Source organism: Lactuca virosa, chromosome 5, assembly GCF_052849685.1.
Source record: "Lactuca virosa cultivar CGN04683 chromosome 5, Lactuca_virosa_CGN04683_v6, whole genome shotgun sequence".
NCBI classification, from domain to species: domain Eukaryota; kingdom Viridiplantae; phylum Streptophyta; class Magnoliopsida; order Asterales; family Asteraceae; genus Lactuca; species Lactuca virosa.
The window spans coordinates 418,410,347-418,432,766 of record NC_136430.1 but is presented as its reverse complement, the minus strand read 5'-3'; positions in this window follow the sequence as shown (position 1 = coordinate 418,432,766).

The window sequence follows — 22,420 nt, the reverse complement described above, 5'->3', positions numbered from 1 at the left end:
GAGAATGAAGAAAGTTGAAGGATATGAGCCTATATGGGCGAGTTTACGGCCCACCTTGAGTTTACGGCCGTAAACTAAAGTGTTGTGGCCGTGAACTCTAAATGAAAAGGTTAAGGCTTGATTTGTTGTACAGTGTCTCTAGCAGGTACATTCTAACACTCATTCCTTAAGTGTACTAGGCTTAAAATTCCTTAGAATGACCTTTAACCAGGCTAGAACTCATTACCAATGAGTCTGACACTCTGATGAGTTCACTGACTAAGCTTTAAAAGCAAAAAATTGTTGGGTTGTCACACTAGGCTTACGTACAATTTACAAAACACGTTAAGACACAACTACTTTACAAGCACATATTTTAACACGGAAACAAACTTGTAAACTACTTTTAAGTATAGTTTATGGAACGAATATACTACTTTTACAAGGATACATATTAATTACAAAAAGGGTTTTCATTGTGTTATTCGTGAATTCGTTGAGGGTGCAAATTTGTGAGAGACGGCATCGAGTACTTACCTAAGTATCTAGATAAGTCTACCTTATGAACCAGAGTCTCCTGGAGGGAGAGCGTGAGTTTGTGTATAGATCTATACGGGATTGGCAATCCCGTGCCCTGACTATTTGTTGGGTTTTGAGCATTCTAACACTCCTAAGTGTACATGCAACCCTAAATACCTTGGATCTATGTTTTCTCTATTATACATGAAAATATGAACTTTCCAAGGTATTCATCCTAACTAGCATAATAACATTGATTCATATGAATATATCAAGTTAGAATTACATACCTCTTTGATGTAGAATGACTTCATGAAGCTTGAGTGCCTAGTGCCCCAAGTGTGACACCTCAAATGGTTCACACAACACCAAATACACTTGGAATAACTTGAGAGAATTGGAACACTTCATCAAATCGGCTAGCCCTTATGTTCATTCTCTAGTGGCCGGTTTTGTCAACAATAAGATGCTTATATAGTTAGTGACAATTAGGGTAAACCCTAATTGTCATGGCTTTCCATTTCCTTGGATCCATGGGTTCAAATACTCCATTGAGCATCCATGGAGTATCTTATGGGTTTTAGCCCAACTTGACAATCCATGGAGCATTAGCCCACTATACAAGTATGGGTGATTTACACAATCAACCCATATATTTAATTAGTCTTCTTTTGATCACTTAATTAATTCTAGATTAATTCTTGATCAATACTAATTAAATAATCTTATTAATATATTAAAACTTATAGTATATTAACAACCTTAAGTGTTATTTCTCTCATTATAGTCTATCCAAATGCATGATGCCATGCAACCCAAATGGACCATGCCGGGCCGGGACAAGTCTTACCAATTATAGTTATGGACTTAGACATTAATCCAACAGTCTCCCACTTGGATAAGTCTAAAACTATTATTACGTATGACTTCAAGAACCGACTGGCAATCGTAGCTCTCAAAAGCTTTCGTCGAACTCTGACCTTGCCGATGATCTCTGACCTTTGTCAATGACTTGTCCATTAGATAAGTGATCATATATTCCTCCATTCTAGATATCATATGGACTGAGACATGGATTATCAATCATTCTCTCTGTCCATTTGTTGTTTCCCGATTTCCGATTTATGATGACTGACTGATTAAACAAATCAAATCAGTCCTGGCTTGGCCAAGCACTCACATGTGTCATCACTAAATCATCGAGGTGCCCACAGATATCGTTTTTATCCCGAAGGTAAAAGGAATGGATAAACTTCGACTCATATGGCTTGTTCTACTACTTGTTGAATCATACACAAAGGCACATTTTATAACATCGAGTTACCAATGCGTTTTCGTGCAATCAATGTATAACCAACTCATAGTAACAACTCATATCTCTAGGTTTGAAGAATATAAGATATTATCGTCTCATGATCACTCGTGATAAAATCCATGAAGTGATTCAAATGAGCGTGGGTTGAATCCAATACTCAGAACTTATGAACACTCATGAGTGTTGTAGCACCACTTTGTCCACCAACTTGGATCTCTACAAGCCAACCCATGATAGTCTTGATTCATATCTACTTCCAACATATGACCGACTGTGGATAGTTTGAATAACTTAGCCATTCAGGAAGAATGACCTAGTTTATTCTGGAAGTCAAAACATGCAAAGTGAAACACAAGAATAAATGAATCAAATATGGTATCAAACCCTATGAATATAAATAAACACTTTTATTTATCACCATACTGATTACTCATTATTCATTTTTTCGGTTTTATCAACTTTATACTTGAATTAAAAACACTAGTTGTCCCATGCTCTAAGCATGTACACTATGTTTTTCTTAAACAATTGCTTTGCCATACACCAAGTATGCACTCTATGTTTGTCTATGATCCTTACTTTGTGAACTAGATCGATTGAACAAATTTTCAATGATTCTCTTTTCACACTCCCAAATCCTTATCAAAAAATGTAAGAATTCCAAATTCCTATCATTTATCGAAATCTGTTTAGATTTTAAACTTATATGCACTGACCTCTTGTAATGAAAGTGTACAAAGTTACAAAGACTTGTCAACAATCATTATAAGGTATTCCAATGGAGTTCAACTCCATGGAAACTAAGTCTCACATTCAAAGTACATTGCTTTGAACATGCTTCTTGCATTAAGTTTTCTAATCTTACACAGAGAACTTCCACCTATGGAGACAACTCCATATTCTCATTTTGACTATCACTTCTAAAAAAGAGATGCCTCTTTTCAGAATATGTCAATATGGTCCTTCCAAAATTAGCACTATACTTCCAACTGTCCCTGAGCAACCAATCTTTGGTAAACCTTAGATTGTCCTCGACAATTGCTTAATCCTTTTAGTCATATCCAATTCTAGACCTTTTCCCTTCTTAATGCCCCAGACATTTGGAAAATTTTAGAAAGGACAAATATTATAGCACATGCAATCGATCCTGTACCCAAAGCAAATGGGACACGATTCATGATGTCTCACATAAAGACATGATTCTAGACCAATCTTTTGCTACAGTATTTTTATTTGCCATGTTTTCAAAATTTGACTATGAAGAGGGATGTCGTAATCATAATCGAATTTTGAGAACGCAATATATAGAATTTCCTTAAGTTGAACCAATCCAACATGAAATTCATATATATATTCTTGACTAAAGATGATTAAGGTCTCAATCTAAGTCTTTAGAACTGAAATGAAGTATATCCTCTCCCTTAATTATAGCAAAACAACTTTTTCAACCCCTGCAACTTCACAAATTGAAACTTTTTTTTCTATAATTAACGTTGCGAACTTGCAACACTAACAATAATTATCATGTTCCCACTAACATGATGATTATTAGCATAACACTTATGCTCCCACTAGCTTTGACATGTATCCAGAAATCAGTTGGACTTCTAGAAATCAATACTTTATTGACTTTCTTACCAAAGTTCAAACTTCTGATACAAGATGCTTTGATAAAACTTTATCAAAATCATACACCTTTCCTTAGATAGCATGCATGTGTGTCTAAACAATTTCAGAACAATGAAAAGGGATGCCATAATCATAGTCTCAATTGTTTAGACCTTTTGCCATCTGCTTCAAATCTACTTGGTGGAAGTGTTTCCTCACCATCATTTTCATGAATCGGAGAGAAACCTTATGACCCTTAGATTTTATGGTGTATGTGTTTTTATCCACGAGAATTTTTCAAGACCACAATCACAAGACTAGGTAAGTGACAAATCCAAACTCATATGGATTGAACTTGTGCAATCTTAACTTCTTGCCACATGGCAGTACAGGGCCTGCCATTGCTTCCAAGTTGTTATGAAACCAATTGAGAACTTTCAGAACTCCTATGCAAAGACAATTTTAACTGGAATGGGCACAGAATATGTCAACACAATAGGTTATAAACCTCAAGTCGTGTGCTAGTGAAGAACCTCAGGTTTTATTCTTGATTAGTTCTTGAGACTTTCAAGACCTTTAAGACTCCCACTGTCCTCTTGACATATAAGACTCTCTTGTCAAACATTCAAGGGATAGTGCGGATTCTTTATCAAGACAAACACTTCACATAATTGGCCTAAGTTGGTCTTTGTTTTATCCAAAACATCACAACTTACCAATTTCAAATGTACAAGAGTAGGACACTTTTACTATTACATTTGACAAGTGTTTTAAACCTTTCTTTAAGATATGTCACTCAAGTTACAATCTTGGAGTATGACTCTAAGAATTGTTTTGGAACGAAGTATGACTCATCTTCCTGATCTAACCATTTCAACAATTCATGACTCCTCTTCTTAGTCATAAGAATGCACTAAGATGACCTTTAAAGGACTAATTGTGATATGATTTCTAAATCATTAAGATGATCACAAACATGATACTAAAGTACTCTCCCATCTTTTCAGATTTGAGAAACTTTTATCTGTCTGCCTAATTTGATTCTTCCCATTCGTTCTGCCATACATTGAGACTTTGATTCTTCCCATGACGAATAGTCTTAACGAGCTTTGTGGTGGACATGACCAGTGCACAAGAATGTGTACTCGATCTCTTTAGTCCTTCACTTGATTCACACATCCATGTGAACAAGGAATTAGACTTAATTTTCCAAAGATGGAAGTTCTCATTCTTCATACAACTTGCATGGTTCCAAGTTTCTATCCAACTGAAGCCTTGGGAATGAGAATCTTTCCTTATTTGGTAAATTATAACACTACCACAAACGAAAGAATCAAGTCCATTTTTTTCCAAATATTGCTATCAATGGAATCATATAAACAACCATTTTTCACAAATGCCACTTGTAAGGATATTTAAAATAAATATAAAATTAAAACCTTTTATTTTATTTCAAAACTTTGCGGAAAAAACTTATCCTTACAGTGCAAATGCATATGAAAAACTTGTTGTTATCTATTCCTAAGCAATATATCATAACTCCTAAGTAACAGCTTCAAAAATTCTGATCACCAAACCATGCGATCGAAATCCATCTTCGTGATCAGAATCAGCATGTACTTCTTTTAAGTTTCTTCACTTTTCTTTGATTCTTAAAGCATCAACATGCGACCCAGTCACATCATGTAATGAGAATCTCAGAATAGAAACTTAACAGAGTTAGATAGTGGACTTTACCTAAAGTAGAGTCAAACTTCTTGGCTTGATCAACCTTATGATCTTTCAGGTAAATAGGCAGCTTCACAATCAATGCCCCTTCCTTTGGCAAGATAAACATATGGACTCTTTGGTAATGGGACTATCTCAGACTTAGCCTTTCTCTTTAGCATTTGGTCAACCTAGTTGACTATGGTCAAACCCTTTCTTTGGGATGAGAAGGTTTTTCTAGATATCCAATGTTACCATTGGCAATGTCCATTGGGAAGTTGATCTCCTAATCAATTTGCTTTACTAGTACTCAAATCATTGCTGACCAAGCAAATAGATAAGATAACTAAGGGTCATGTCATAGTCTATTTCATAGTAGTCCCAAAGGAACTCACTATGTGACTTAGAAAGTGATTGAACATCTAACTTTCTCAAGACTTTGACACCCAACTCTCCCGGCTTGTCAATATGTGACTTCATCTCTAAGATGTGATCACACCTAGACCTTGCCTTTCCATTAGGGCTTGAGTGACCTTGAACTTGTGGGTTAAGGAGAATAATTGGAGGAGGTGGAGAAAGTAAATTTCCAAGAGATTTGGGAAGATCATAGATGTCTGAGCTAGACATCTTTTGGGAGATATTCAAGATAGTTGATTCAAAGTCCTTAATATAACACCCAATATGAAATATTAAGGCTAGGACCCAACAAACTATTTCATAACTTGGAAGAGAGATGCCGTAATCCAAGCTATAAAATATTTGAAGGTAGGTAAATGACGATTTACCAATTTCCACCATGAAAAACGAAATATAATTAAGTTTTAATTGGATTTGAAACTCCTAGGTCTTTTGAGATTCATTGAACTGTTCAATGGCATGTTTCAATCTCGGGTGTGCCCTTCAGGTTTTGTGACTGGGATGCCGAGGATCACAAAACAAGGTGTGAAGTAACCATGCAAATATACTTGGTACCCTTAATATTTACCCCTCAATCGATGTGCCGGTTAACCACACGAGCTCCACCGATACTATGATAAATATTAAGTTACCCTTTGCCTACCTTGTTAAATCCAGGTTAGTGTACCGGTTAACCACACGAGCTCCACTAACGGTTTATACAAAGTGCAAAGTGTAATTTCATGGATTAGCACCTTATTCACATTTTTCCTAAGTAGCTAAGATTGGGAATTTATAAGTGTTTAGTTACTTAGTATTTATCATTAATACTTTTAATGAAGGGAGAATTATAGTCCTTGTCCTACCTGTTCGGCTAACGACCCTCCACCAGTCAAGGAAGCGGTGGGTAAGAGTGGACACCCATTAAGCTGCCACTTTATAGGCAACAACCTTATACCCCCCTTATAGACCGGCTTCGTGAATGAGGCCTACTAATGGTAAGACTGACTTGCTCTTATACATATATATATATATATATATATATATATATATATATATATATATATATTATTAACTTATAATATTATAAAGTATAAGGGTTGAATTTTAACTTTTAAAACTCTAAGGGCTTAACTTGGAATTAAAGTATTCTTGAGGGAAACTTTACAAATTCCAAAACTTGAGGGCAAGTTTTGAAACTATTCAAAACTAATTAATTCCATAACTTATGAGTTTAAAATAGTTTTAATTAAAACTCTTCAAGTTCCATAACTTGAGGACAAGTTATGGAAGACTTTAAACTATTAAAGAATGTAACTCTTCTTCTTTTGTAACTTATGGAACTAATTAAGGTTACACATTTTTTAATTATTTAATGAAGTGACTCTTGAACATCCATAACTTGAGGACAAGTTATGGAGTCATAAAACCATTTAATTTAGGACAAGACTCTTCATTTTGTAACCTTTGCCAACTTTTATGAGTTTTAAGAAACTTTAATGTGACTTTTCATGTAACTTGAGGACAAGTTACACAAACACATTTTAGAATCCACTCTTAGATTAAAATGGATCAAAGACACATAATCAATCAACCTTTTCTATTAATCTAAGCAACTCATATGAACAAGATAATTGGAATCAAACTTTTTCATGTAATTAGCATAACACTTAAACTAATACAAAACATGAATCTATTGACAATTATCTTTGAAATTAGATTAGCATGAACATTACCACATCAAAAACAAGTTTATAAGGTCAAAAACAGCTTAGGGTAATGTTCCTAGTCCAATTCCAGCCAAAACAATTGAATATATGCTGTCAGGGGGTCCAACTCGTTGAGTGCATGAACCAACTCGGCGAGTTGGATGCATTTAGCCTTGGACTCGTCGAGTCCCTTTATGGACTCGGCGAGTCTGTTGTTCAGACAGCAACAAAATTCGATTTTTCAGCCATTTTTGCAAGTATAACAAGAAAACAAGCCTAGGCTCTGATACCACTGTTGGGTTTTGAGCATTCTAACACTCCTAAGTGTACATGCAACCCTAAATACCTTGGATCTATGTTTTCTCTATTATACATGCAAATATGAACTTTCCAAGGTATTCATCCTAACTAGCATAATAACATTGATTCATATGAATATATCAAGTTAGAATTACATACCTCTTTGATGTAGAATGACTTCATGAAGCTTGAGTGCCTAGTGCCCCAAATGGTTCACACAACACCAAATACACTTGGAATAACTTGAGAGAATTGGAACACTTCATCAAATCGGCTAGCCCTTATGTTCATTCTCTAGTGGCCGATTTTGTCAACAATAAGATGCTTATATAGTTAGTGACAATTAGGGTAAACCCTAATTGTCATGGCTTTCCATTTCCTTGGATCCATGGGTTCAAATACTTCATGGAGTATCTTATGGGTTTTAGCCCAACTTGACAATCCATGGAGCATTAGCCCACTATACAAGTATGGGTGATTTACACAATCAACCCATATATTTAATTAGTCTTCTTTTGATCACTTAATTAATTCTAGATTAATTCTTGATCAATACTAATTAAATAATCTTATTAATATATTAAAACTTATAATATATTAACAACCTTAAGTGTTATTTCTCTCATTATAGTCTATCCAAATGCATGATGCCATGCAACCCAAATGGACCATGCCGGGTCGGGACAAGTCTTACCAATTATAGTTATGGACTTAGACATTAATCCAACACTATTAGCTACAGTCGCTCTGGGTGACAAATGTCATTAACATTTACGACGTCCGAAGTACGTCGTAGGGTTTAACGTCCATCAGTATGGTTATAAGAACTCACTGGGATATAACATGGCCTCGTTCACGTAATAAGCTAGTTAAAAAACATTCTCCAGGGTTAATAACTATGTGATTACTTAGTATATACACAACGGTGATATGAAATTAACATCCGACATGCAGTGGGATGTGTGACTTCCGCCTCATTTCCTGTTCCTTGTTTGGTTGTGGGATTAGGGTAGAATAACCCAATCGATTGTCTGTTCGATCTAGATTTCTAAACTCGTATGTATTAAGTGATCCTAGAAGGGTATTAACGTCAGTTTCGATTTACAGAACAAACACGTTTTCGGCTAGTTTTATTTAATACATCAGAAAATATCGGATTTTCTGGAGAAACACGTCATGTTTTACAAAGAACAAAGAACCTGTTTCCTAAACCAAAACGCTTATGAACTCACCAACTTTAATGTTGACACTCTTTCAAAAACCACTTGTATTCTCAAGACACTAGTAGACTGGTACACGCACCGGGTTCCTAGAAGACGGAGCATAGTAGCTTCGAGTCTTTATTAATCTAATTACTTTTAGAGTCAACTGTATATGATTCGAATACAATGTAAACATTTTAATATCAATATAATGGTTGTTGTTGCTTTGATTACTATTATTCAATTGTTGTGATACTGTACATGACGTCCTCCGCCCCCGAACGTTTCCGCCGTTTCGGTTTGGGGGTGTGATAGACATGGTCCTGAACTCGCTTTCAAGTTCGTATCACCAATTCATCATGAACTATAATATGAACAATCTCAACCAGACCCTCATGGAGCTTCATGGCATGTTGAAAACTACCGAAGCTATCTTGGTTAAAGCCAAAAGCTCCAACCTTACTGCTTCTGTCTTGGCCATTGGGCATGGTGGTGCTTAGAAGAAGAAGAAGAATAAGAATATTTCTAACCATAAGGGTAATGTCGAGGTTGGATCATCCAATCAAGGTCTTCAGAGAAAGACCGACTCTAATATAGATCCTAAAACTGACCTAAAAGAGGCAATTTGTTTTTAGTGCCAAGAAAAGGGTCACTAAAGATGTAGCTGCCCGAAGTACCTGTAGGATGTGAAGAAAAACAAAGTCAAGGGTATTGGCACCTCCGAAACTAAAGGAAAGTAGAAGACTGAAGCATGGGTAGCTAAACCTGATCATGGGAAATAGAGGAACAGTGCCTATTACAAGGATCAAGGAATAAATCCCGTGCTAGATAATGATATATATATTTTAGGTCATTGAATTGTTGCTACTCACCAAATATGGCACGTACATTATATTTTTCCATGCATTGTACAATGATGGTTTTTGCTTTTCATTTGACAATAATAGAGGTGACATTTTAGTTTATAAAAATGGTTATTTTTTTTTTCAAAGCTAGTCCTTGTAATGGTATGTATGAAAGTGTTGTTTGTGTAGTCAACTCTAATAATGGTATATTTTTTTCAAAGCTAGATAATGGTATATATTTTTCCATGCATTGTACAATGATGGTTTTTGCTTTTCATTTGACAATAATATAGGTGAAATTTTAGTTTATAAAAATGGTTATTTTTTTTCAAAGCTAGTCCTTGTAATGGTATGTATGAAAGTGTTGTTTGTGTAGTCAACTTTAATAATATAATGTTAAATGTTGGTTCTTCTAATTCTAATGTATTGGATAAGCCATGCTTGTGGCATTGTCCTCTTGGGCATATAAACAAGAAACGCATCGCTAAGCTCCAAAAGGATGGGATCTTGGAATCATTTAACTTAGAGTCGAATGATGTATGCAAGTCTTGCTTACTTGGAAAGATGAAAAAAGCATCTTTCACATGAAACTATGAACGAGGCAAGGATATGTTGGACTTAATCCACACTGACGTATGTGGATCGTTCAGATCCACCACAAGGCATGGTGAATGTTACTTTTTGACTTCTACTGATGATTTTTGTAGATATGACTATATCTACTTAATAAATTATATGTCAGAAACTTTCAAAATTAAGTTAAAACCAACTGGGAAAGAAGATCAAGATGCTCCGATCTGATAGGGGTGGAGAATACTTGAGTCTTAAATTTATCTATAATCTAAAGGATTGTGGGATTGTCTCGCAATTTTGTCCTCCCAGAACACTACAAATGAATGATACTTCTGAGAGAAGGAATCGAACGCTATTGGATATGGTTCGATCTATGATGACTCAAGCTATGCTTCTAATACGTTTTTGGTGTTATGCCCTAAAGACATCTGCTAATATATTAAACCTCCTACCAACTAAGAATCTCACTAATACACCTTCCGAAATATGGAATGGGAAACCTCCCAATCTTGTACATTTGAAAGTCAGGGGTTGCAAAGTTTATGTTCATCGCGAGGCTAACGATAAACTAGAATTTAGATCGGAAAAGTGTTTCTTTGTAGGCTATCCACAAAAGTCTTTTGGATACTTGGTCTATCCACAAAAGTGTTTCTTGTATATATTAAACCTCCTACCAACTAAGAATCTCACTAATACACCTTCCGAAATATGGAATGGGAAACCTCCCAATCTTGTACATTTGAAAGTCAGGGGTTGCAAAGTTTATGTTCATCGCGAGGCTAATGATAAACTAGAATTTAGATCGGAAAAGTGTTTATTTGTAGGCTATCCACAAAAGTCTTTTGGATACTTGGTCTATAATCCTTCTGAGAACAAGTTTTTCGTTTCTCAAAGGGGATTCTTCCTCGAGAGGGAGCTAATATCCAAAGAGACCAGTGGAAGTCCAATAGATCTTGAAGATATTCATGAGTGAAACGAAGGACATATAGTTGAAACCGGCACTCAACTCGAGGTTGATCAACCTATTGAGTAAACTAACATAATTCCAACTCCTTCACTTCACATATCTAATAGATTTCGTCTTCCTCAAGAATTTTATAGTTTCTATATTGAAATAGAAGGGCATGTGTTGATCAGTGATCGTAAACTAGCTAGTATGGATGAACTATCCAACTATAAGGAAGCGATGGCAGAAATCGAAACTACTAAATGGAAGGAGAGTATGGAAAGTAAAATTCAATCCATGTATGATAACCAAATTTGGAATTTGGTTGATCCTACATCTGACATTAAAACCGTTAGGTGGAAGTGGATCTTCAAGAAGAAGACCACCATGGATGGTAATGTGCACACATATAAAGTTAGGTTGGTCGCGGAGGTTATACTCAGAGTCAAGGAATTGATTATGAGGAAACCTTCTAACTAGTAGCCAAGATTAAATCTATGAGAATATTGATTGCCATAGCTACTTTCTATGATTATGAAGTATGGAAAATAGATGTGAAGACTTCTTTCCTTAATTAGAAAATGACAGAGGATGTGTATATAACACAACCCAAAGGCTTCATTGATAGAAAATATACAAATAGAGTATGCAAGCTTGAGAGGTACATTTATGGACTCAAAGAAGCATCACAAAGCTGAAATCTTTGCTTTCATAAAAAGGTCAAGGAATTTGTATTTTCTAGAAGTGAGGATGAGTCTTGCGTATATGTCAAATCCAGTAGGAGTAATGTAGTCTTTCTAGGATTGTATGTTGATGACATACTCATTATAAGAAACAACATTCTAATGTTGCAACCTATGAAGACTTGGCTTGGGAAGTATTTCACTATGAAGGACCTAGGAGATGCAAATTATATATTGGGCATAAGGATCTATAGAGATAGGTAGAAACGTTTAATTGGACTATTCAAGAGTACATAGTTAGATAAAGTTATGAAAATATTTAAAATGCAAGATTTTAATAAAAGGTATCTACCTATGCAAGATGCCATAAAATTGAGTAAGGATCAATCACCCATACCTGAAGAAGAACTAGAAAGAATGAGTCGAGTCCTATATGCTTCTGCTATATGATCAATCATGTATGATATGATGTGTACTAGACCTGATATCTCGTACGCTCTGAGCATGCTGAGTCAATATCAAGACAATCCTGGCGATGGTCATTAGACAGTAGTAAAGAATAACCTTAAGTATTTGAAAAGAACTAAGGATATGTTCTTAGTATATGGAGACAGAGAAGAGTTGTTGGTTACATGTTATACAAATGAAAGTTTCCATACTGACATGGACAACTCATGTTTGCAATCATGATGGGTGTTCTTGCTGAATGGATGAGCGGTTACGTGGAAAAGTTCCAAGCAGAATACAATGGCAGACTCAACATGTGAGTCAGAGTATATTACAGCTAGTGAAGCAGCAATGGAAGCTACATGGTTAAAGAACTTTATTGGTGATCTTGGAGTTGTACCAAGCATTAAAGAGCCTTTGTAGATCTTTTGTGATAAGGAGGGTGCGGTCACCTTGACTAAAGAACCCAAGGACCATGGTAATTCAAGACACATACTCAAAAAATAACACTACGTTCGACATATAGTAGAATACGGAGATATTGCCATGAATAGAGTATAATATGAGGAGAATCATGTCGATCCTTTCATGAAGCCACTATTATTGAGAAACATGATGGTCATGCAAGGACCACTGACATGAGACTAGATAGTGATCTACTGTAATAGTGTAGTTATTTAGTTTGAACTTTTCTATAAACATATTAACATTATAAATTTTAACCGTTTTGATGTTTATTTGGTGGTGACTTAATAAAGAGCTTTTCATCGCTATCAAAGTTGTGTTAATTCAATATTGCGTTTCACTTTTGCATGTTTTGAACCTACTTCCAGAATGTTTTATTATATTTGAACCTCCATAGTCGGTCACATTCCAGGAAGTGAATGAAGTGATTTAAGACTGTCATGCGTATTAGTTGATTGGCCATAGAGATTGGCCATAGCAATAGATATTGTGCTAACACTCATGAGTACTTGAAAATACTGATTTTAAGTTTTGGAACAACTTACTTAAAGATTACTTCATGGATCTAGTCGCGGGTAATTCTAAGATGATAATATGTTATATTCTTCAAACCAAGATGCAAATGGGGTTTTGTTTGCAAAATTTGTTGTGTATTGGTCAGCTCAAACACTATCCGTAACTGGTAGTCATAAAGGGTATGTCCATGTATGATTAGTCGAGTAGAAAAACAGTATATAGTCTAAGTTTATTTGTTCCTTCTCATAACTAGGAAGCGGTATCTATGAGCCTCTCGATGATTTGGTTATAATATATGAAATGTTAGGCCGAGCCTTGACTAAATTGATGTGTTGGATTTAGAAGTCGGATGTGGTCGTCAAAAATCATAATTGGGAAACAGAATGTTGAACATTGAGATTGAACCTTATACATCTCTCATTATCATAGAGATATCTAGAACGAAGGAACATTTGATCATAAGGACTAAAATTTTATTTTAATAAGTGTTTGGCAGTTGTATTGGATGCCCATTCTCTGTTGATTGCTAGTGAAATATTAAGACCTTGAAAATTTAACGACATGTCCAAGTGGGAGACTGTGGGAAATTATGTCCAAGATCGTTAATTGTTTTGGTAATATTTCTAATAATAGCATGGTCCTTTTGGGTTCGCCTCATGACCCAAATAGCAATAAGGAAATGGAGAAAATAAGTTATTAATTTATTAAGTAATTAATAAATTAATTAGAAATTATTTTGGTAATTAATTAATTTTTTTATTTAATTGAAGATCTTGAATATTAATTAAATCGTAGAGATTCATTGGAATATTTCAGAAGCTCCTGGAGACATGGGGTGGACGGTCTTGATAGGCTCCCTGATAGAGTAAGGCAGGTTTAAATCAGATAAGGATTAACTTGCAGATTTTGAATCAATTAAGGATTTATCTGCAACCTATAAATAGATTGTCAGGGGTAAAACCCTAGGTGCGGTTTTCTCTTATAATTTCATCCATACCCTCTCTCTCTCTCTCTCTCTCTTATATACAAAATTCATAACCCCTCTCCAAGGGTTAGTGAATTTCAAATAAAACCTAGATTAGGGTTTCTCCTTTTTTTTCGTTTGAAGTTTGTGGGTCTAACTACATTAGAGGGATTCTACTTTGGATCTTTCATCCATTGCAATCACTAGAATTCACAAGATCTCAAGCAAAGAACCAAGAGCTTAGTAATCTTCCATTTAGTTTGTTTTTAAAGTTTTTACTATAACTAGTAAAACCTAGATCTTAGAATGCATGTACACTTAGGTAAATTTTGATTGTTTCCGCTACCTTTAGAGAGTGTATTGATGCTAAAAAAACCCAACAATATATACATATAAATACACATACATATGCATATATATATATATATATATATATATATATATATATATATATATATATATAATCATAACCAATTACTAATTCAATGCATGTTTTATTAGTTTAATACTGATATATGTACAATCCGTCGGTAAAACCGTTTAGCGATAGCCACATATTTCTAACAAAAGTTAGGTTTTCTTTTCTCTTAGTGTAAGTTACAACTAGATTTATTCAATTATTTTAGGTTAACCAAATTAATGAATATATTTTAAGATTTAAAATTACAAATAAATGATTGTGTTTAGAGTAAACTACTGAAATGGCCCCTATGATTTACATAAAGTTGTCCATTTAGTCATTAACCTTGTTTTGCAACTCGAACCGTCCTCAATGTTTCTTTTATTACGAGCTTGGTCCCTGAACACGTTTTCCATCACTCATGTTCGTTAAATATATCATGTACCTGGCATGGTAAGGGTATTTTTGTCGTTTAACACAATTCGCCTAAATGGAAAGGCCACACCTTTCTTAGATAATCCTAATCATTGTTCTCGTTTACTCAAACATCCCAAACTCTCAACTAAATCACATAAAAAACCCTAACCTACTCAATTCCAGTCAATATTTCGTAAAGGCTACAATGGTTGGGTGGAGGCTTCGAGCACATATGGTTGAAATCGATATTGGACAATTTTACGGTAAGCATTTTTGTGTTTAATACTCTCATCTGAAGAAAAAAATTTCAAAACCTTTCAATCTCGTCCTTCACAGGTGGTAGTACGTCAATATTCTCGGTTAGACTGTTTTATGGTGGAGTTTTTACAAAGTTTCCTGGAAGGAGATACATAAAGGGAAAAGAAAAGTATGTTGAACTAGTGGACATTTGACGAGTTCTCTGTTCATGATATTGATGAAATGACGGAGATCCTCGACTGTATGGAGGAAGTTAAGTTGCTCTATTATCACTTCAAAAGACCATTATCATATTTGGACACTGGTTTGTTTGCTTTGGCTTGTGAAATTGATATTAACCACTTGAGGACATACGTGGGGAAACATAAACTTGTTCAAGTTTATATAGAGCATGGTAAGACAATGTTGAATACGTATTTAATGTTCCATAACCATAGTAAAGTTAGGATATAAGAAATTATTATACCCCCTGCATGTTCTAAAATGCTTTTCTTAGAATGGAAGGAATAAAAAAAATAGGGGATTGTAGTGGTTCTACCACAATGGAATTTGGTTATTGTGAAAACCCCCCAAATGAGCCTCAATTTGAAACACGTGGTTTTAATCAAGACTTTACTGCATTTGTACAAGAAGTTGTTCATTATGAACCCCCCCCCCCTCCCTAAATGAGCCTCAATTTGAAACACAAGACTTTGATCAAGATTTTACTGCATTTGTACAAAATGAGGCCAATCAAAGTGAGGACATTGGAGGGAATGGTGAGGAGTTGACTGGTAATGATGATAATAATTTCATAGTAGACGTGGATAACATCCTTGAGGAACCTAAAATAGATATGAAAGAGTTTTTCTTACACATTGACAAAAATATGGAATGGGTGGGTGACAATGGAGGGTCAAGTGTGAATGCAGAAGAAGGTAGGGAAGATGAAGAAATTGAGATGCTTACGATGACATACTAATATCTGAGTTGTCATCTGATGAGGGGGGGGGGGGTAAAACTAGAAGAAAGTCAATTAGAGCATTACAGAAGGCACATAAAAATTAAAATGGAAAAATAGAAGAGTTGGAAAATAAAATAAAACATGATGTCGACACTAGAAGAGAGATTGAGACAATTAAAACGGAAAAATAGAGTAAGGGTATACCATGTAAGCATGCACTTGTTGCAATATGGGATATGAGGAAAAACAATAAAGATGTGGAGTTGCCTGAATCATGGGTTCATCCCACTTATTGGTTAAAAACATGGAAGGAATTGTATTCCTTCAAGATTGAACCTATCAATGGAAGAAGAATGTGGGAAAAATATCCTTGCCCAAAGACATTGATTTTTCCTAAACATCATGTCCCTATCGGAAGACTAAAAAAGAAATGAAAGAAGACTGATGTTGAATTGGAAGTTATGGAGGGGAAATAGGGCTTCAAGGAAAAACAAATCCGTGACATGTTCAAAATACAAAAAATTATGATAATAATGCAAGAAGTTGCAAAGGTCAGATTGCTAGGGGAAGTACAGGTGATGGTGGACCAAGCAAGAAAGGGAAGGAAGTTGGTGTTGGAACTTGTATATTTTTTTGCTTAATGTCCAATCCCCATGTTACCAATTACTTTAATTACCTTGTAGCTTTTGGAACTTGTATCTTTTGTTAGGGTATAATTGTATGATACTTGGATATGATGGTTGTTTCTAAAGTTGTATCTTTTGTTGCGCTTAATGTTTCTTTTTGGTATTTAAATTCATACCAATTTATGTAATTACCTGGATATTATTGCTACCTGTCACACCCCAAAACCGGAACGGCGGAAACGTTCGGGGGGTGGAGGACGTCATGTTCAGTATCACAACAGTGCAAAGTAGTAAACAAGCAACAACATCATCCATTGCATTAATAATATAATTTTAATACAAGTGTGTTCTGTCAAGTTATATAGACACCAAAAATATACATCAAAATAAAAGATGAGTCTTGAACGAGCACCATCTTCTCAAAACCTGGCACCGGTACCTGTCTACTGGTGACCTGAGAATACAAGTTACTTTGAAAGCGAGTATCAGCTTTAAAGCTGGTGAGATCATAAGTATATTAATGTTTGTATTTGTATGAAAGCGTTTATAAGTCTGTAATTGAATAAGTTTGTAATTGTTTGAACTCCCCTAGAAAACCCTATGTTTCCTACTAAAAGTAGCCTTCTACCAAGGCATCTAGTATCTGTGTGTGTCTCTTGTAAGAGTGTGTATTTTCCCAAATCCGACTATCATTAACCAAAAATATAGTTTTTACATTATTGTTTATTGTGTGAAGATCACAAAGTAAATGTAATGGGAAAATGAAATAGTACTGTAGTGTTGTATTAAGTAACTACTGCTGTACTAACTACCTTAAACCAATTGTTATTTAAAGTACCATGTGATCGGCCTGTATCCTGCTACCGACTCATAGAAAAACGACGACGTAAGACGTCGTAAGAAATGACGTTTGGCACCCGTAGACTTGCAAGTCCCACTGTAGGGAGCAGCAAGGTGTCGGATAGTCAATCCAGTATAGATCTATACACAAACTCATACGCTCCCCACTTAAGGAGATTCTAGATACAAAACGGTCATGACAGGTAGTGCCATGCCCCGTTACGTGGCTCACATAAATGTAGTAATGTTCTAGTATATGTATGTGCTAGCTGTATTGTGTGTTCTCTCCCTGTCTAGCATGTATTGTTTGTTTCTCATCATAGTATTCTTTTGTTTGTTTCTCATCATAGTATTCTATTGTTTGTTTCTCATCATAGTATCTATTGTTTGTTTCTCATCATAGTATTTCATTGTTTGTTTCTCATCATAGTATCTATTGTTTGTTTCTCATCATAGTATTCCATTGTTTGTTTCTCATCATAGTATCTATTGTTTGTTTATTATTGACTCATGTATGAACTGACTCATTGTATGTTTCACTGTTCTAGTAATAGTATTAGTATCTCCCTAAACTATACCTATTATAGTTTACTAGTAATGTTGTTTGAATGTATGAACATGTTTGTATACCTTTGCTACCCAAAGGTATTGAACTGTATGAAGTAACCTTTTATATCTATACACATATACATGATATATAACTAGGATTCAAATGACCTTCGGACAAATAACCTGAATACCCTAAGTCCACAACCAAACAAGGAACAGGAAGTAAGGTGAGTTATCAGTCCTAAGTCCTTTCAATCCTACTTATATAACTATATTTACATAGATACACAGAATATAAGTTAAAAGAGTTTAATAAAAGTATTTGATATGAAAAAGAGTTTATAAAACAGTTTGAAGTAAAACAGTTTGGTAACACAGTTTGAAAAGTAAGAAATCCACTTGTTTGGTAGTTATTAATCACATGTGATTGATATAATAACTATAATAGTTCAACTTGTATCCCCCCCCCATAAAAGCATTTAAAAACATTTAAAAGGTTAATTAAGGGGTATGAACTCACCTGTAGTGAGTGGTTTGGATGTACGGATTGTATAGGATGCTAAGTGTCAAGTGAAGACTTGAACACACACAAGGATCCTAGTTAACATATAATAACACATATATGTATCCAATTAGTCATTAAACAACTAATTAACCAAGTTAAGACATCCTAGGACATGTAAAACACCTTATTTAAGTGTTACAAGTACTAAGGATTGCATCTAAGGGTGGTAGGACATTGCTATTGAGTTTGGGGTCCAAGGGTAAACTCCTTTGGAGTTTACGGTTTTGGGACCAACTCACATTGAGTTTACGGTCGTAAACCCATGAGTTTACGGCCGTAAACTCATGGTACTTTGACCATTTTGTGTTTTGAGGCTTTAAAGATCATAAGAAGCATTCCTACTTCATGTTTAAGCCTTAGGAAGAGATTAGGGCACCATTTCACTCCTTTGTGGAGTTTACGGTCCTTGGACCATTTCTCCTTGGGTTTACGGCCGTAAACCCATATGGTTTATGGTCTTTTTGATGTTTAAGGTCCTAAGCACTTTAAGGTTATGTTCTAAACTAGTATCCAAGGCTTGGTAAGGGACTAGGGCACACTTTGGCCCCTTTATTAGGGTTTACGGTCCAAGAACATCTTGGACCGTAAACACCTTTGATCTTGTGTTTCCTTGGTGTTTTCTAGATGATTAGAAGTGTAACAAGTCTTATAACAAGCCTAGGTAAGAGTACTTACTATGTAGAAGCTTGAAAAGGTGCTAAAAGTCCAAGAACACTAGTGTGTGTTCTTGGTGAAACTTGAAGATCTACACATTTGGAATGATTTCACGGATGGAATCATGTAAGATCACTAGATTAAGTAAGATATCAACTTATTAGGGCTAGAAACACTTACATAGTTGAAGATCAAGAAGAAAATTCGGATGATACTTGAGAGGATTTGAGTTTTGGATCTTGAAAAGTGAAAAAGTGATTAAAATGGCTAAGTGCCATATTTATACCCTTGGGGTTTACGGTCGTAAACACCTTGTTTAGGCCGTAAACTCCAAACTCTTGGATTTTTGGGACATTATTGCTACACAATAAACCCTAGGGCATCCTCTCTCCTGTTATCTCCTGAAGTACTAGGCTTTAGAATACTCAAACTGACTCTACACAGCTCAAAAGTTAGCAAAAACTGTTCTGACTTCTATTGAAGTGAATGATTGTACAGAATAGAAATTTCGGGTTGTCACACTACCACTTGTGAATAATTGTCAACTGTGTATAATTTCTTGCAATTACCTTTTGAGGTAATTAACCCTTTTTGGTATTTAAATTCATTACAACTGCATAATTTCTTGTATGATATAGGTACAACCAATTCTATAAGAACTTAATAAACATGTAAGTCTTACCAGTTCTATTAAGCACTTAATACATCAAGATAAATGATGGTTTTGGTATAATTGTCAATTCCCACTCAATAAACATCATGATAAATATTGTCAATTCCCACAAAATAAACATCAACATAAATTTGCGTGTTTCCAATTGATTATTTAAAAAAGATGAGTACATTGACTAAAAACAATTACAACTTGTAAATTAGAATCGCCAGAAAAAAGCCCAACTGAAGAGTAGTAACATCCTCAACTTCATATTTTGATCTTCAAGGTTGTGTACAAGAGAAAGATCAGGTCTTGCATGATCATGGTCAGACTCATCTTCGTCAACCCAACCAACAAAACCACAAGTTGTTCCTTGAAATTTTCATAAACCGGTCTTCGGTGAGGATTTTTCAAATTAAGGGGTTGAGTTAAAAAATTACCTTGCTAGTACAAGTATAGATTCGTCATCTGGGGTTCTTCTTGGTCGTTGATGTTTGTATTACAGTTAGTTTACCACAGCTGCAATTTGGTGCAATTATATTTTCTTATCGTTGTTGCAGAGAAGAAAAAAAAGAGTTGGATAAGAGATGAAGTGAAATTGATTAGAAGAAAGATAAACACACCTCTAAATACAAACGTTCAAAAAGGGTTTTCAAAGATAAGGACAAAAATACCCTTATCTTGCTAGGTACATGATATATTTAACGGACACGAGTGGCGGAAAACGTCATCAGGACAAGGCGCGTAATAAAATGAAACATTGAGGATGGTCTGAGTGCACAAAAAAAGTTAGGGACTAAACGTATAATTTTACCTAAACCATAGGGATCATTTCAGTAATTTACTCTTGTATTTATGTTCGATAGTGCTATCTCCTTGGGATAATTTCATATATGCCCTTTTTAAACATCAAAATATCATATTTGTCCAATTAACTTCTAAATATCATATATATCCTTTATAAGTTTCAAAATATCATATTTGCCATAATCTTATTTTTTAAACATTTTTATAATCATTTATTATAGTTTAATATAATTATAATCGTAAGAAAATATAAAATACCCTTAATACCCTTCCACATTTGTTTAATGACACCATCTTCAACATGTACCTCTAATGTTTTAAAGCTCAGAGCATAAATACAGCAGGGGCGGAACACGAACAATAAGGGCTAGGGGGCCGAAACTAAAATTTACAAAAAATTATATATATATATATATATATATATATATATATATATATATATATATATATATATATATATATATATATATATATTATTTTGAATTTATCATTGTAAATATATATCTAAATTTATAATTACTCCAACTTTATTAACTCCAATTTTATTACCCATACATATGTACCACGTCTTTTATTTTTGTGTAGACTTTTTTTTTATGTTGTACTTACTGCATCTTTATTACCCCTATACATACATTTTTATCATCCTTATTCATCACCAGTGCCCTATATATATCTATGATGTACTTAATCTTTATTACCTCTATACATCATAAATATATAAATGAGATACTTATCAGTATCTAGAAACGAGAGACGGAGAGAGTGGTAAGAAACTCATAGTCTTAAGTGATATGAAGAGACACAAAGAGGAAATGTGTACCTGTGTGGAGTCGGCTGAGAGGAAAGCAGTGGTGGTCTGGCGCCGGCGACTCGGGGAGGAGAGAGAATAAAGAGCCGACGGAGAAGAGTCGACTGAACCTGAAAAAGGGAAAGAGCAAGAAGTCCGGTGAGTTGTAACTTGCACGAGTGCGGAAGAACTAGTTATTGTTTCAAATCAAGGAAAAGCGATCCGGCATCTTTTAGTTTCAATGTGATCCAACAAGAAGCGGAGGCGATAGTATTTTTAGGGTTTAGTGATTTGAAGATGTAAGTAAATAATTGATTTCATAGAATTTTTATATGGTCAATTTGTAAGTCTCCAACTTTTTATGTGCTTATTGTGTATATTTTCTACTTTCTAGTCAAATTAGTTTTCCTTGGATAAGTTTGATAATATATGGTTGCTTTTGATTTTCTAAAAATCTTAAGTTTAATTACTGATATTCGCCTATTCGGTAGAAAAAAGGTGAGGGGCCAGTGTTTTGATTTCTTAGAATATTAACTTATATAATCACGATTCTATAGTTGTTGCTATTTAATAGATAAAAAATAAGGGGGGCCATGGCCCCCCTAGCCCCTTCTATGTTCAGCCTCTGTAAATACAAGTTATCATCAACAATTGTTATTCCATGAAGACATTTAAATAAGAGATGACAAATACTTAGATTCAGAAGGTACAATAGATTTTAAGCTTTCTAAAGCATACTTTA